Raw genomic sequence first — 18,948 nt, 5'->3', positions numbered from 1 at the left:
TTTGTAAACTCGCTGTTACACTCTGCTGAAACACGATACAGGAAGATATTGGTAGCTGGAGTAGGAGTAACCACACCACCATTGCATGGCAAGTTTTAATAATAGCACAAATCTGGTTCTTAGATCTCATCCTGAAATTCCATGGACTGCTGAATTTTCAGTCTGAACCTCAAGGGATGGGAAAGGTCTTAAAATTATAGTTCGAACATTTACCTGAAATTTACTTTTGTAAATTGAGCTTGTTTTCCTGTTTTGTTGGCTTCACTAAGAAGTTAATTTCAGTTTTCTACTGAATACAATTGATAGAGAATTTAAAAGAATACAAGATCACTTTCCAGAATAACTATATCAGAGTTAAAGGGAGATCATAGAGCCTTTATTTAAAAGGTCTGTTTTCAGAACACTTACAGAGAAAAATATGACATCTATGGAAAGTACATAAAACCTAGGCAAGGAAACAAGGGAGAAATAGAAAACTATTTGACAGCAACATTTAAGTAAAAAGAACACAACCACCATCTCCACTGGCAGCAATTCAAGAAAAACATTACCTCAGGAATCCAAAAGCAACTCCCCAATGAAGATCATGCCTTTCTTTCAGGAGGAAAAAAGAAAACAGCATTGAAGGGCTTATGGAAAAATGCAGGCAGTAGGATCCATGTTATCAGCAGGTACCAACTGTACAGAACGGATGGAGGCTAAAAAGACTTTATGCGACTACTGAGAATAGGACAAAGGTGACAGTAAGAGTTCTCAGGCAAAGGCATGCTGCCAGCCTTATGGACATCAGATCGTCAAGTGCACACATAAGGCGGCCTTAGGATATTCTGGGAGAAGGTGGGATTGTGGAACATAAACTCACAAAAAGTCCTATTTATTTACATTCTACACACCACAGAAGAGTCTATTTGCCATTTCTGATTTAGCTTATACTTCAAGAGATTGGAATTCAACAGCTCACCTTCATCAGGGCAATGCATCAAATCCTGGTATTAAAGTTTGGAAAATTACTTATTTACTGAAAAAAAACCTAATACTGAATGATCATGTCTAGCCTGAGTGAGCTTATGTTTGATTCAGTGCATTAAGCTCAGATTTTTATTTTACTTCATGGTTTAATCTTTGAAAGAATCAAAGATTGATCCTTTTGCCCTAGAAACAAATGGAAATTTTGAAAGTCAATAATCAGGATTATGATAGCCAGAAAGAAGGCAAGGACAACACAATGAACTACAGCTCATATGACTGACCAGAGGGTAATTAATATCATTCCTTTCTGAAAGGATGTGCACAGCTGGATATCGCAATGGTGTGTATCACACTGTTAAACAATGCCACTTTTTCTGTTACTTTTTTTCAAGTAAATAAAGGAATAGAGGGAACATAATTTATATGGAATTTTTAAGAACAACAAAAATATATTCTTAGGTTGGCTGAAAAATTTTGAGACTAAAGTGTACGCAGGTGACTATTGCACACAGGTTTGGATTGAGCCAGAACACCTTTTTACCCAGCACTATTGGAGTACACAGAACTGGATTTAGATGTGAATTCATATTCTTTATGGGTTTTAACCTAGGCTCATATTTGAAAATGCCCAGCTTTGCAGGTAACAAATTCAGATGTATGTTTCACCATTTCAGAATCACTTCAATATCTGTAGGGTAAAACAAACCACCATTATCACCTCCAAAGAAAAACCAAACCACAAACACTTTTGTGCTGCAATTAATAACTTGATTGCAGACTAACGAAAGTGCATCTCTGTAGACCTAGGAGAAAGGTGGGATTAATCAGTGCATTTGTTTACAGACAAAAAGCATCTTGTGATTTCAGGGACATGGAAAACAAAATTATTTGTTGTGAAGGTATCTGGTCCCTGCTGGAGAGACACTATGAAAGCAGATAAGGTTGTATTACATCATCTTTGTTGCTAATGATTCTACCAAAATAGCTTAAGTCTTTAAAATGTCATACTAAACAGTTACCACGTGCTGCCTTAGAAAACCACTGACTTAAATAATTCTTTTGAAACTTAGAAGTATCCAACTCCAGCAGCTTATCAGTCTAAACCTTATCATAATTATTTAACAGGTATCTCCAAATGATGGTACAGGTTTGACTAATGATGCCCACCCAAATGATTTAAATATGAGGTTTTCAACATGTCCTGAGGATGACAGGTTCCACCTCCTGCGCACACTAAGAAACGGAGGTTTCTACTGATTTTGTTATTGATCACTTATTGTAAGACAGATGAACAAGCAGTTTTGGAAAATATGTTGAACAGTTAAGGGGGAGAGGGAGAGAGATTAAGAAAGAAAAGCAGCAGAGATCAGGATTTCCAGAAGTAGGATGTGATCACATCAGAGATAATTAGACTTTACTCTGATGAACTCTTTATTTTGACATAACCTGGCACCGCCAGCTAACACAGCATTCCTGACCCATTCCTGAGTCTGGCCACTCCTTTCCAGCCTTGCATCATCCTCTCCCTACTGCTGACATAGCCATTTGTACAGCCATATGGTAAACCAGAGTAGGGAATTAAGCAGCAACACTATTTTGGCAATATTATTTGTCAGTCAGACCAATTCCCCAATATGGTTCACTGTGCAGCAGCACAAGCACTACAGCAGCACAAGGAGGACCACAGGTGGCCACGAAGGAGGGAAGCTGCTTCTTTCATGCTCAAATCAAGGAAAACTGAGTAAAGGTATTAGCATCCAGCCAAGTGAAGATCATTCATTCTGGCAAAAGCAATTTCAAGAGAAGAATAAGAGTGAAAAATTGTGAGAAGGTGGGGGGAAATGTAAAGAGAAATTAAAAACTGAAGGTTTAGATTGTTTACTTACTGAATTTGAGGCAGGACACAACCAGGTAAAATGGGGGGATAGCTAGTCATTGATGGGATGGAATTTATTTTTTTTTTAAATGATGAAACTAAAGGAGGCTCTTCTTGTGAACAAAAAAAATCTAAGGAAGCCACCAAATTAAAAAGGGATGATGAATGATGATAAATGGAATGGAAGGAGATAAAGATGCCAAAATAGACAGTCATTCACCAGAGACCAGAAATTCCAGGTACCATCCACCACTTCAACACCTATTTATGGACTTTCAGAAAATAAGTCTGAATTTATTAAAAAATAAACCATACATCAAACCTAAGTTAATTTCCACATGTCAGTGTTGAAATAAATGGCATTCTTTTATGTTTCTCCATATCATCTTCTGTATATACCTGAAACTGTTGCATCATTTATCTACTTATCTGCCACTGACCCCCCTTAAAATCTCCTGCATTATTTAGGTCCCTTTCACTACAGAATACACAAGGACTTGCATACAATACAGCAAACAATGACAATGAAGAATAGTTGGGAAGGAACAAGTGGCATGTGATTTGTTTTGTGGTGTCTGAATCATTAATTTGTATTTTGTTTCAGGAGGTGCCAGGGGGAAGATTAAGACTATAGTGTTAACACAGACAATTCTGGAAAGGTCAGGTTTCCCAAAACATTATGAAAATTCAGTGATAAAACAGAGTCAAAGACATAATATGAAAGAGGTGATGGAGACTGACAGAAACCTGTTCTAAAAGGCTCCCTATACTGTTTCATCTGAAGGTGGTACAGTGTCTGGCATATCAAAGACAACAGAATGGTAGTTATCAATGCACGCATCAGAGAAAGTTTATTAAAGCTGTATTTAACTACAAAAAGGCTGTAACAACAGAACACAGACACTCAAGTGCCAAGGCTGACCTAACCCCCTTTTTTTTGCTTGTGCTTTACAGAGGCCTTCAGGAGTCAAGGTGGTTTAATACAATCCATAATGAGCAGCAAGACTCATCATACTGTGTCTGTACTGGTAAAAGACTTGCACAGAATCTGGTATTTGCTGCACTTTCTCACTTCAAATTTATATACTCAGTAGGCGTACAAAAAAAATAATCTCCTTTTATCCAAGGATCTCAAAGAGTTTTACTGGGAAAAAATATTTCTCATTTATAAAGGAGTAGAACAAGATGCAGAAAACTGAGTAATTTGCCTGTCATTACACAGTGAGTCAGTGGCAGCAGCCCACACTGGTCATACATCTCTTGCTGTTCTTATCAGGTACTGGCATTAGAATAAGGACTTTTATAATAGTTACATGCCATATGTATTAACAACATGATCCTCACAATTTCAAATTTGTGCTTGTTCTTTCTTTTGCTATGAAAATGAACACTAAAGCTTATACAATGCTCTCTATTTAAAAGATAACACACTAGTGCCTTCCTTTTTCAGTCCAGTACTTCATTGCCTGAAAGACACCAAAGATGCTTTTGAGTTTACCATGAACATTTAAAAATAGTTACATCTTCTACAGAAAAAAAAAAATAGATCAGTACCTACATGTTAAAATGAAACAAAACTAGGAAACCGATTTATAACCAATCCATATGTGGCTACAGCAAGGAAGGTTCACTGTATACAGGACCTGTGTCTTACACTTCTTCGTGTTATTGTCGGAATTACTGAGTTCTGGATCTTTAATCTGATCAAACACGGCACTCGGGTCTCATCTCCAGCACGTTCTGTGTCAGTCCTTTTGACACAGAATTTTTCTCCCCGTGGTACTGAAAGTGACTAGTGCATGGAGGGTGGGGGAGGGGGAAATTATGACAACTACAAATGGACAAGGAGTAGCAATACACAAACAAAAGATAAATTGTTAGAAAAAGGTTAATTTATACAACTAAAAAAAAAATTCCCCCTATTAAGAAGCAATCCTTAAATCCCACAGAACTTGGCATAAAGTCTATAATCGCTTTAGCATATCATCTTTGGCCCACAATAACACAAAGCAGCTCAGGAAAGACTGGATTTTATCTTCAATGACTTTGGCAGACCTTTCCAGAAAGACAGACTTTCCTGTTGCAATTGGTACTGAGACACTTTTCTACAATTAGTCCCTCTAACAGAAACCATCACATAATTTTCTTACCGTGTGCTCCCTTTTACTATTTGCCAGAATACTGCTGGAGTCTAGACTTTTAATTCACAATCATTTTTTTTCTCATCCTGCAGACTTCCAAGTCCAAATAGATAAACATATTGAAAATAATTATTGCCACTTTTGCCAATAAAAGACATAGTATGGTATTCTGATGTATGAAAATAAAAGAGCGATTAAAGATGATGTGCTACAAAGAGTTTCATGCCAGTGCGTCTAACATAATTGATATAAAACTTTCAGCTCGGGCAATAGGGGGTGGGGTAGGCAAAGCCAAGTGGATTATGAAGCCGCTTGATGATACATCTTTTCCTACCTGAAAATACCATATAGCTGGTACAGGGATGGACTCCAAAGACCTGTACTGATGCCCCGTTGTGGGTAAAGCAGAAAAGGAGCAGAAGGAAGAGATAAAGCAGGATTTACTTGCTTCTCCCCTTCCAAACTTGCATCATTATCAGCTGTTTCTAACAGTTATTTGAATGCAGCATCCATAAATCTTGACCTCTCCATGCAATTGCTTCTGCTGCATCATGCTACTCAAAAACCGATCAGCCAACTTCAGCAACGACCACCCACCTCTATCACACCCTGGCTATAGCAGGAGATGACAAGAAGTACTGAGATGGTGGCACTGGAATTAGAAAGGCAAGGGCAATAAAATGGATGAAACAATCTGCCTCTAGGAACTGCTGCAGGCTCCCTACAGGTTTGGGGAGCTGCATCACCTATACACATGTTCTTCAGTTTCTCTTCTCAACAATAAGGGCCAAACTGCTTGTAAGTGAAAGACTTAACCTATTAATATTACTATTCAGAAAGCTTCTGATGTATTTAAGATGTCAGTGAACAGTCACATTCTGCTGAAAAGGCAAAGTATTAATAACATAGAATAATCCCATTAAAAATATTATTAAGAAACCGCATAGCCATAAAGAACCTTGCTTCAGAGGGTTTACAGTGCTCAAAGGATGTATTACTGCTGTAGACAACAAGACTACTTTAGGGGATATAGGCTTAACTACGTATAACTGAGTTAACATCTACTGGAAAATGACCACACCAGGCATCAGTGTAAGCCTTGGAACAGTAATTGCTACAGAAGAAAAATATTTATACACAGTAGCCAATGTTTAATTGGGCATAGGGAAAGGAGGATTGAGATCGCTATATATTTTTAGCTGCACACATCCATTAGCTTAGCTTTAGGTTAAAAGTTGTGAGATGCCTTTCAGATGGCAAATGAACTCTTCAAAAATATTTGACTGATCTAGAAACTTAAGTTTTCCTTTAAAACAAATGTACATATTGATACTGAAATAAAACTTTACATTTACTTTTCAGAACTGCTGTAAGTGCTTAGGAGCCCAAGTCACGTAAACTATCACATGAGATATATTCACTTCTTAACTGTTCTAATTTTGTTCCACACATACTGATATTTTGTTCTTCCATGTATTTTGATAGTTAAGATGTTTAAGATACATAAAAGACTGCAAAATTTTTTTCTTTGAGAAAAAAAAAAATAGGCAGATGCATCCCCAGAAGCTCAAGACAAATCATGTTATATGTTCAGGTTTTGATCCAGTTCACTAAAAATCTAACACACCTTTTTCTTTCACTCTTTTCTTCTTTCCTTCTCTAACGTAATCCAAACCAGCACCCATTTATTTAACAGTAAGGCTGCCTGCCTTTCACTTCAGAAGAGAATTCAACCAAAAGTCAGTTAGACACTCAACAGGGAATAAGAACGTCCACAAGAACAGGTTTGAAATAATGATTTTACTTGTTAGCAGAATTTTATTTTACAAGAAATTCCAATATAGGTAAGTCCTGTACATTTTTTGTATTGTAATAGATATGATCCAAGTAAGCTCAGATGAGACTAAACAAGCAGAAACGGGAATCCTAAAGGAAAGGCAATTCAACATTTAACTAAAATAGGAAACTGGCTGCTCATGGCTTGGATGTGTGTACTGTTTGCTGAGTAAAAAACTGGCTGGACAGACAAGCCTAAGGAGTGGTGGCAAATGTAGTTACATCCAGCAAGCAGCTGGTCACAAGTGGTATTGCCCAGGTCTCAGTGTTGGGGACAGTCCTGGTTAACATCTTTACTGACAATCAAGTGCACCCTCAGTAAGTTTGCATACAACATCAAGCTGGGTGGGACTGTTAACCTGCTTAAACATAGGAAGGCTCTGCAGAGGGATAAGGACCAATGGGCCAAAGCCAACTGTATGAGGTTCAGCAACGCTGAGTGCTGGGTCCTGTGCTTGAGTCACAATAACCCCGTGTAGTGTTACGGGCTTGGGGCAGAGCCGCTGGAAAGCTGCCTGGAGGAAAAGCACCTGGGGGTGTTGGTTGACAGGCTGAATAAGAGCCAGCAGTGTGCCCAGGTGGCCAAGGCAGCAACAGCATCCTGGCTTGTATCTGAAACAGTGTGGGCAGCAGGACAAGGGAGGTGATCATCCTCCTGTGCTCGGCACTGGTGAGGCCACACCTTGAATCCTGTGTTCAATTTTGGGCCCCCACAACCAGAGAGACACGGAGGTGCTGGAGCATGACCAGAGACGGGCAACGAAGCTGGTGAAGGGTCTACAACACAAGCCTTATGAGGAGTGGCTGAGGGAACCAGGATTTAGGCTGGAAAAAAGCAAGCTCCAGGGGGACCTTATCACTCTCCAACTACCTGAAAGGAGCTTGTAGCGAGGTGGGGGGATGTCTTTTCTCCCAAGTAACAAGCAACAGGACAAGAAGAAATGGCCTGAAGTTGTGCCAGGAGAGGTTTAAATTGGATATTAGGAGAAATTTCTTCACTGAAAGGGTGTCAAACATTAGAACAGGCTGCCCAGGGAAGTGGTTGAGTCACCATCCCACTAGGTATTTAAAAGATGTGTAGATGTGGCACTTAGGGACATAGTTCAGTGGTGGACTTGGTAGTACTAGGTTAATTGTTGGATTCAAATTGGAAAAGACATTTAAGATCATAAATGATTCTATGATTCCATAAAATGCACAATACTTTATGAGAAATCCTGTTGGTATACACAACATATAGACATACAAACCATCAAAAGCATTCCAAACATCCTTAAGGTTTGTTACACATGATCAGCTCACCTTGGCACACTGTTGGCACTGAAAAAAATGTTTAAGACAGCCAGACCAGTCCATAGAGTAGATGTATTAATGCCTTTAAAGGTCATTATCTACTCCTTACAATTATTAAAATTACATAAATTGCTCAGAAACAAATAAAAGTCTTTTTTTAATGTTTGGAAAAAAATAGGAAGGGGAAAAAACCAAACATAACAGACTGGTAATCTTACTGCAAAGCTGTAACTCTGAAGTAGGACACAAATGTCGAGTGTGCTGCAATTAGTTGTAGAGCCACACTAGGGCCATCTGACAGTAGGATCCAGATGTTCCTGTTGATCAGCCTTTTGTCTGTCCTAATAGGGCACTGAGTAGCAGCATTCTTTTTCAGAGAAAGGGGGACAGAACTAGAATTTCTTTTATGACCTCAGCTGGTTTCAGACCGCCTGAAGTAAAAGGCCATTTTTTCAATTTGTTGCCATAAGCTTTGTAAATCAGGGTATCTACCCATACTATAGATTACTATTAAAACTAAGTTTCTAATACTTTTATTAAAATTGTGAATGCTTCTTATGAATTGCAATCTAATTTATGTAATTCCTTCCAAAAACTAAGATATTGCAAAACTCTAGAAGAATGCTTTTGGTTTCCAGGTGTATTTTCATACAAAAAGTAAAGGAGGGCTGTAAAACAATTGTGCAAGGGAAACTATCTAAACTTTAAAAAGATTGATATATTTCTTAGAAAACTGTTTTTCCAAATACATTTTTAAAACCACACTACCTTCTACAGACACTATTGAATTCGACCCTACTTTACCTTGAGAAATTTACAAAAAATCATGTAAAAATTCTGCATTGAATTTTTTTCTCTAACGTATTAGCAGTCACTCCTAGTTGGTGCTGTGGGTGAAACTTAAGATATGCTATCCCCAATTCTCTTTTGCTGCCTAAGCCAGTAATAAAAATCATTAGCCAATATAGACCGGGTGCAAAAGCTATTAGGTACATTCTTCTCTGTCAGTGAATCACTGATAACTATTCAGTGGGTTAGCCTTGCTCATGCTTCATATTGGGAACTCTTACATTACTATCAGCATTCCCAAATTCCCCTCGTACTTACCAGTTCATGATTCCTAAAACCAAATAAATGTCTTCATGCCTTAAATACTTGATTTCCTATTATTAAATTGTATGGATTTTTGTTTTTAGTACTCAAATCTATGTGATTATCTTACTTTCCTTAGAGGATAATCCAGTCCTCTGAAATACTAAAAGAAAAATTTTGAACTCTGTGTTATCCACAGCTTTTAATAAAAAGACATAATTTTTTCACCAAGGTTATTAATGAATGTAATGAAACAAGATTAATTTCAAGACTGATTCTTGAAGAGCATGACTAATAATGTCTCTCCATCCTTTTAGTTGCTCTTATGGTATAGCCGTTTGCAGTCTTCTCTTTGGTCAGCTTCCTCTACTTCTTGGTAGTTTTCATAAGATCTCATGGACATTGTAGCCAGTTACTGAGATTTTAGATAAGATCTACTTCATTCCCAGTAACACAAGTGGAAATAGAGGAGACAAACCAACCAACCAACCAAGACTTTTTTAAATTGTCGTTACTGTCTTCAGAACCTATGAACAACACTTATTCTTAAAAATATAGTTACAAAACTATTTTCTGAAAACATATATTTCTTTTATAAGTTTGGACAATTTTTATTCTCTCTCAAGCAGGCATTTTGCATTGCAAAAATACAGAAATTGTATACAATGTGGTTATAGACCAATTCTGCAGAAGAGGATCTTAGAAGGTAAGTGGGAAGGAAAGGAAATATTTTTAGTAGGTCACAAGATACAAACATAAACCAACTATGTCATGCTGTTGTAGAGAGGGAATGAGGGAATTCCACATATGAGGATGCTTAGTCAGGCACACAGCCCACAGTGTGTGGGGTCCTCTCTCATGCTGTTCAATATTGCAAAAGTTCAAATGGATTAATTTTTAAGATTCCAGAAAAAGACATAGATCAATTAAAAAAAATTAAAGAGACTGTTCCAGTACCAAACAGTACCAAAATGAAATACCTGAAAAAGCACAATAAAACTGAAAAATCAGATTTTTTCCCCTAAGACTGCAAAAATTATATGTATTATATAATAAGCTTTCAAGTACTTCAAACCACAATTTTTTCCCAATATATAGCTGATGGAATGCTTATAAAGAAGCTTAAAATATAACACCAATTAGATATTAGATTTTTTTTTTAACGGTACAGAGGACAGCAACACTGTCAAAGACACACTGCCCAGGCAGCAGAAAAAAAGCACTTCTGGAAAAGGAACGATGAGTACAAAAAATACAGTAAAGTGGTCAGAGAAGAATTAAATCCAAATTTAGGACTATATTTTTGTCTCTGAGAAATTTCTAACCACTTGTTCTACAAACAGGGTATAAAGGAGCCTCAACCAGTTTGAAAACAATGTTCAATAAAGGGATTACATGATAGGGTGGAGCTACAAAACAATGTCCTGTATCAAGCAATAAAGTCTTTGTTGCTCCATACCAATAATATATTTTAATACCTCTGTGCTTGTTTTTTTGGCAACTACTTGCAAGAGCTGGGAAGACTGCTTCTTTCCCAGTCTTCCCCATCTCTCTTATCTGTTTCTTTTCTCTTCTGTTTCTCCTTCTGGCATTCAAAACAAATTACCCATTTTTCCCCTTTCCACTGATACTTTTGGGATTGGCTATGTAAGAGCAGCAGTGCAAGAGGGGATGGATAATACTGGCAGCAGTTTCAAGAGAAACTTGAGGTGTCTGGTTTGTCTTGTTTACTGACATAAGCTGGGTTTCATAAAGAAGCAGCAGACCCTCAAACCTAGAAATACAGAGGAAAGTTTGCTCTTGGACAAATCCAAAAAGCCTTTTTTGCCCCTCAACAGAACCACAAGAACAGAGGAAAGGCTAGAGTGTATTTCAGGAAGAAAACCATGTTTAATAAACTTCAGACATTAGGCTTACAAATTGTGCCAGCAACATTAAAAGAAGCTTCATGTTGCAGTGACAAAAGTAAGATAGGTTTTGGTGTAGCTATCAGTCAGTTGAAATGCAGACATTAGCATACTAACTTTGTGGATGCTTGAATGACATTAAGTGTCAAGATGAAAGCAGCTGACTCAAATGCAATCTGAATTAGACAGAAGTGGTAAAAGGAAATGGGGAAGAACTCTGAGGAACCAACAGAAAGTCTGACTTCACTTCCTTTATCATTCCTTTTTAAGATAACACCATGAGAGCACTCAAATCCTAAATGCATGTAATTCCAAGTGACAACAACACTGAATGCTAATGGAACTGCAGTTACGACATTGTGTTACTAATCTTGCTCCTCACCATGCTCTACCTTGCCTCTCTTCCCCTCATGACCACTAAAAACTTCCTCAAGGTACAATGTAAATTTCACCTGTGTAGTCTTTCCACTTCAAAGTTAGCCCAGGGAAGAACAAGAGACAGGCCATGCTTCCCCCACCTCTCCACCTAGCTGAAATGTTTCTCAAGTGCCGAAACACACATCCACCACCAGCACCTGCTCATGCAAACAAAGTAGATGGGACTGCTGGTTTGCATCGAGGTAATTGGAGGGGTGGGTGACAAGTCTTAGCACCAGTTCACAAGATGAAATTTCACCAAGCGGTTCCTACCACCACCTCATCCTCCTCATGCAGAACCAGACTGGCTGGTAAACAGGAATTAGGGGATTGGGAGGGTGCAGGAAGGCTATTATTGCCACCTAAAAGCCCCTACAGTAACTGTTAACCTGACTTTGTTTTCCAAACTACCAGCAACAGTGAAACCCAAAACATTAATGCAGAAAAATCCATTAATCTGTGAGTACCCTCCTGACAACCACAACAAAACTGTTTCCTTCTGGATGTGCTTTCCACCCAAGGTGTTAACACTGTTCTATTACCTGATGGAAACCGCACACAAGAGCTGCCCAAAAAAGCCACAGCGCTCAAGATGTCCATTTACAAGACAACAAACACTACTGAACACTGAATGCTGTATTTCATGTCACATCATCTTTAGGCTGTTTCAAAAGAAAAGCAGCATCAGTTTCCTAAGGCTTCTAGTGTGCTCAAACAACGTCCTTTGAGACAATCTCACTTTCTATAACCCATCTGAAAACTTCAGGATCAAAAGGGCTGTTACAGCTGACATGGCCTGAGGTGTAATGCAAATACTAAAGCCTGGAAGTACTTCCAAGACAATCCTGTGCTATCACAGGGTGGTTACTTCTGTGGTTGTTATACTCAGGAAATTGCACATTCTGGAAGAATGGATATGCTTTACATTGTATGACTTGAACAGACAAAAATTAACACAACTCCATTCTTTATAATTTCATTACAATACAGGAATAGGAGACTATGCTTAACATTTTGTTGACCTTTGAGGAGAAATCCACCAATGAATATTTCACTGACAACCTTTGCACAGAGCTAAACATGCAGATTAACATGAATAGAGCTTCATAGAAAAGATAAAAATTACACTGTTTTGGAACGCTGAATGCAAATACATCATTTTCAAATGAAACTGTCAAACATCTTGTTGTGGTGGTAAAAACCAAATCACTATGCAAAATGATAATACAAGAAAAGTCAATTGTATGTTTCTAATAATAAATGCTCTTGTGGCTTTTGAAGTCACAAAAAACTCTTGGCTGAATTGAAGCATTGATTTCTGTAGTTATTTATGTGCAGTTCCTATTAGAATTCTATTGAATTCCTTGAATGGTGAATGGAAGTGCTTTTGAAAACACACACAAAAACTGTTAAACAAGGGACAAAATAAATGGAAAGCATAGCATTGCCAAACAAAGTTTCAAGAAGTCAACAGAACATTTCAACATTTTTTTTAAGTGCAAGCATGTATGATACTGGCAGAAATCATTAAGTCTAATACAAAAACAATATACAATATCCATTTCCATATCACTCCTGAAGAGGAAGTATAAACATTGGTATCTGCTTCTCAAATATTACTTCAAAAAAATCTTGCAATACTCTTCAAATATGTTCTATAGTAAAACATGGATTTATTGTTACATGACTTTAAAATGTTATCACTCCATCCTTTTGTCCACTAAATACCAATGTGAAGATATTCTATTTAGCAAGTGTACAGATATACCTGACATGTACTACATATGTTAATTATATTATGGACACTAAACAGATATGCTTCTGAAAAGCTAATTCCCTACTGATTTTAGGCCTATACATAGTACAGTTATTAGGAATACATATATTATCAAACATGCTCTGCAAGTGCTGGAAGTGCATTGAAAGCTTGAGACCTGGGTCCCTAGGGCCCTCTTTCATGAGCATTCATTCATTTTTATGCCATCCTTAATACACTTTAAATCATTTGCAAGGCGACTGGATATCCCACTAACAGTGTAAGGAGATGAGTGTGTTAGGGGACAAGGAATACTACCTCACCTTCAGAATGTTAGGCCTTCAAAGCACAATTTGTTTTCTACTAATTGTACATAGCAAACTGGGCTTCTAGCCCATTTCCATGGTTTGGAAGCTACAACAAAAATAATGCCCATTTATTTTAGTAATAATTAGTTGACTTTTTTTTATTTTTACTTAGACATAAAGAATTATTATAAATGCAAAACCAATGGCCACTAGGAAAAGCATCTCTTCCTTTTCAGAGTTTTGCTTTAAAGTCTGATAATAGATTATGTTTTAATGTTAAATGTTACAAAAATAAGGTTATTTATACATTGCCAAAAGAAAAAAGTTATACTGTGGCTTTTTTTGAGTACTAATTACAGCCATTTAAGCCTAGAAAGTAGATTTTTATAAAGTGGCTTTCTGTTTACAACAGAAAAATAATCAAAGTTTACCTTTAGAACTTCTGTATCAGCCTACCTTTATTTTCACTAAAGACCATACCTGTTTTCTTATAAACTGAAGACGATAATGAACACTTTTAGAAAAAAATCTCATCACAGAGCACTCTCCTCTTTAATGACTTAAGTTGTCAGTAACCTATTCTGAAAAAAATTATTATAATAGTACTACTTGGTACACATAAAGATTCACATTTTCCATTTTCCCTATTTACTTGTAACATAGTAATTCTGCTGAACTATGGCAACTACTTCAGTTTTGAGGAATCCAGTGCCAATCTGCATTTATACATTTTTCTCCCCAACATGATAATGTGATTTTCTATCGCACATCACCCTCAAAGAAGGGATAGATCTCTAGTGATATAACACATCCCAGCTTATTGTACACAACTGATAGAGTACACAAAATTGTCACAGCCTACGAGGTACAGCAGAATGCAAGACATAATCAGAGTGAATATGAAAAACTTAAGTGGAAATGCCTTTTGCAGGTACCAGAGTAATTACAATCATTTCCCAGAATAGTTAGAATTAAACTGTTTCTCTGAAAGATATAGGAAAAAAACACCCGATAAAGAAGTAGATTGAAAAATGTTTGCATCAATGCAACTTAGAAACCAGAGATTTTACAAAGCAGCTTTACTGGCAACATAATTTCTATTCAAAGGTGGCTAAATGTTAGCTGAAGTTTCAGATACTCATCAGGTTTCTCTTTCAAGCTACTCTCTCACATATACTTCATTAGTATAATTCCTACAAAGCACTTTGTTTTCTCAGGACTGTGTGTGTGTTTCAATGCCAAAAAAGTTATCATCTACATCACCCTTATTCAGAGAGGGATGCTTTTTATGAAAATCCTTCTGCAGAAAACATCTAGCATTAATGAACTGCACATATAGCTTTCCTGTAAAACGAAGGAGAACTTATGTAATGGGGCAGGGGATGCAGGGGGAACACAGCACCAGGATCATAAAAAGGAAGCAATGCTTCTGCTGGTAACTACAACTCAGTCTTTTAATTGCTTACTTCAGCTTTATTAAATAGCTTACAGCTACCTAGAGAATTTCTAATCTTTCATTTAATTAATCTCAAGAATGAAGTTCTCCTATAGGAATTTCCTCTTAGAGGACTTTCTGTCAGATGTAAATTTGCAGTCTATTTCCTAGCCTTCTGCAGAAGAATTCTGTTCTCAGTGTAACTGTATACATCCTGAATGGTTACTCATGCCTCATTTTCTTATTGTATCTCTCAGCCTTTTAAGTTGCACATTTTTAAAAGCAGAGATATCTTAATATATTTATTACATCTATTATTCAATTTGACAAAATTTAGTTAACAACTGTGAATTTGAAAATAACGCAGTTTTTGCAAGCACAGGGACTATGAAAAGTAAAAAATTACTTTACAAAAAGAACCCAGAGAGCATCCACTGCATTCTGCCGTGCCCCAGACACACACTCACACCAAGCCACTTCCCCCCGTGGATCTAAAAGCTGTAGAACAAAGGACTCAAATCTATACTATCTGCTAAAGGAAAAGACACTATCACCAGTGCCTTAAGTCTCTAAAGTAATAGCAAATCCATTCAGTGAAGATGCAAAAAAATTTTAAGCAGATCACACTACACAGGAAAGCAAAGCAAAAAATAAATTTCCCTGACAGAGATCTCCAAAACGAAACTATTTCCTTAGTAGTCCCAAATATAAATACTAAAAGGTTCAAAAAGTTCAAGCCACTTCCAAACTGAGTTTTTTTATGACTTGTATTGGTGTATTTTATCACAAAATGGTGTATTTTATCATAAAACCAAGATAGAAGCAAAATATTCATTAATGAAGGGTTACAAGAGTTTGGAAAAGTATAAAAACTCTTACTACCGCTAACATTCTATCCCTCCTTACCCAACTGTACACATAATGAACCTGAGAAGAGATGGTAGAAGCACAACTAGAAGCAACTGTATTAGCAACTGCAACATCTAAATCAGTAGTCTAATTCAAGCTCACAAAAAACATGTAAGCCAAAATTATTCAAATGATTTAGAGGCATGACCCCATAATATAGATCTTTTTGTTCCTTTGTAATACCACTTCTGTATTTCAGTTTCCCCCTCCTGTGGTTGTGTACACCAGTTATGAAGCAGAAGCTTCCCACAAGGTCATATGACTTGCTGATATTAAACAAAACCCAAACCAAACATATTCACCTTTCCTTTTTAATTATGTTTTCCAGAACCTTATCCGTTTTATCACTGCAGGGCAGCTGTCCTTTTCCTCTTTCCCCTGTTCTCCCTCCAGACTTAGACTAAGGTGACACATCCCTTCAGTTTCAGAGGCAGCAACATTTTAATCTTTCAAACCCCTTTTTCATAAACATTAGACCTGGAAAGGTCCTTTCAAAGATTAGGTTTGAAGAGATCAGCTCCACAGAAAGCAAGTGCATTCAGATGAGCTAACAGGATGCAGTAGTCAACACATATGCTTTAAAACATAGTAAGTGGGGAATTCCTTGCAGATTAGGATTCCCGAGACTCACCCATAGCCTCATTTGCACTCAAGTACTAAAAACAGACTATGGCATCAATCATAACAGCAGCCTGCCTCCTGAAAAAAGCCAAGAACCTCTTCCAAGGGAAGTCTTAATAGCAGCTCACAGTTTGGAGGTTACAGGCCACAGTGATTTAGAATGCAAAGTTATGTACAGTTTTATTTTTAAGAAGTCAAACAAATTGATACATGTCCCTTCTCCTGTACTGTATCTTTTCTAAAAAAGGGGCACTATATAAACTCAGTAAAACATTTTAAGTACTGAGACTGTATGTAGTTTAGAGACACAATAAAAAGCTGGCATACGCAGTGCACATGCACAATCTGCATGGGAAAAAACAACTTACTATGCAACATATCACTGATCAGCAGCACTGGTCATCTTTAACCCTATTCACACATCAGAAGACAAAAATACATCTCACTACTTTTTCAGATGACACTAAAAGCTTGTTCCAAGTATCAAAACAGACAAATACAAAGCCACACATGTCAGTTTTAACTCTCTCTAAAGCCAATTCTTCATGGAAAGACTTCAGGTTTTTTCCCCCATTTCTGAATTCACTGACAAGGTTAGGGGTGGGAGGAATATCAAACCAACCCACAACTTTACCATGTGATTTTCCTCCTATTTGGTTTGTTTGTTTTGTTTTAAGCAAAGGTATTGAATCACGGTTCTAAGTTCTGGGAAGTTTGGATTATCTTTTTTTCAAATCAGTTATGATAAAAACTTTAAGTTACAATGAACATGCTTCTCAACTTACAATTATTTGACATGTCTTAGGAAAATACAAGGCAAAGCGTCATCAAGAAATTATTTGTTCATCCAGATAAAACTGTTCTAACCTGGGAGTTCAGACAGCATTAATGGCAGTAACTGCTCTTCCACTGACTGGCATATTTCTATGTGCTCTTAATGAAAAGGAGGTAATTTCTCTACCTACAGGACACAGGAATTAACAACATAAGTATTTTTATTCACTGCATCTCTATTGGCACTGACAAGATGGAGCACAAGTTTCTAGTATGTCACATTTCAGTCTATTCTTTAAAAAACACAGCCTTTCCACATATCAAATCCACTTGCTTGACTCCCTTGCAAATACCAACTTCCACCAAAAAACAGAGGAATCTTCCTTGCTAAACTTCTTCCAAGACAAACTATGTTGGCATATCTCTGAGACAAAGGAGCCACAGCAGGCTCTTACCTTTTACCAGCCTCAGCTTTGATTTACATGGAGAGCCATCCGCTGCAGATACAATTCCAATTTCTGGTTTTAAACCTGACCGATGCCATTAAAAAAACCCAACCAAACAAAAAAAACTCCACTGGAAAAATGATAAGACTTATCTAAGAATAATTTTCTCATCTGAGAAAACATTTTTTATGTAACTTTCATTGCGCTCAATAGACAGTTTCAGTGCAGTACTGATAGAAACAATAAACAAATCTCTCTCTTGCAACAGTCACAGAACATTGTTTAGGTTTAGTCGGTGCTTTGTTTACTTAGTTTTCTGTAGGGCAAAGAGATGTTGATACACAAATGCAACAAAGTTGCCAAAGCTAAAGTACAGTCAAGTGTCTTAAAAGTCAATATCCTATTAGATACAAAGTAAGTGAGGTTTATTTGTTTAACCCAAACACAGTTAACAACATAAACCAAATCAATTTACATTGTTACTTCTAACAAACACAAAAAAGTTTACACTTAAATGATTTCTTTTTAATTTGATTATGAAAACTACCAAACGAAAGTTACATGCAACTAAGGTGTCCAGAGTGGAACATCATCCCCAGAAAAGCATCATTAGAATATGTTTTTCAGTATTTAATACCAAATATTTAGTGATTTTTAATTTAAAGTATAAATCCTGTGTTGATAAGGGAACTGAATATATCTTACTTCAATCTGATCTATGCCATTCTAATAAAAAAGATCCAAGTATGGAAATGTTAATCTCTGGCAGCACTATGTTGTATTTTCATTTGAAGATTTGGGCTTTTGGTCATGCAGAATAATTCAGTCATTACTCTCTCAGCTAGTTACCCTGCAGAAGGTAAGGAACAGACAGAAAGGCAATATAGGAACACGTGCCATAGGAAGTAGATTACCAATTTTTTTCCTCTTAAATCTTATAGATGGCCTGAAAATCTTCAAGTGACAACTGCACTTCATTCCCCAATCAGCAAAAATATTTCCCAGAACATTCTTCATTACAGATCATAAGTACTCATAATTAAAAGACTGTTGATTTTTAAATGGATATTAGCCATTTCCCCCTTCCTCATGTATCTGTAGAGACGGCGGTATCTCATAAACCACACAAATGGAATTGCATTTATCATCCAACAGTTGCCTTATAACT

At 36.9% G+C, this 18,948-nt stretch overlaps 1 protein-coding gene across 2 annotated transcripts in view; it reads right to left on the bottom strand.

The window, feature by feature from the left end:
- The window catches only part of PTPN4 (protein tyrosine phosphatase non-receptor type 4), a 111,777-nt gene that overhangs the window by 88,748 nt on the left and 4,081 nt on the right, over positions 1-18,948 (bottom strand). The window lies entirely within an intron of this gene.

This window comes from Falco punctatus (genome assembly GCF_963210335.1).
Source record: "Falco punctatus genome assembly, chromosome: 8".
Taxonomy (NCBI): domain Eukaryota; kingdom Metazoa; phylum Chordata; class Aves; order Falconiformes; family Falconidae; genus Falco; species Falco punctatus.
Note: the sequence above shows the minus strand (reverse complement) of the source record. Positions and strands in the feature narration are given on the sequence as shown.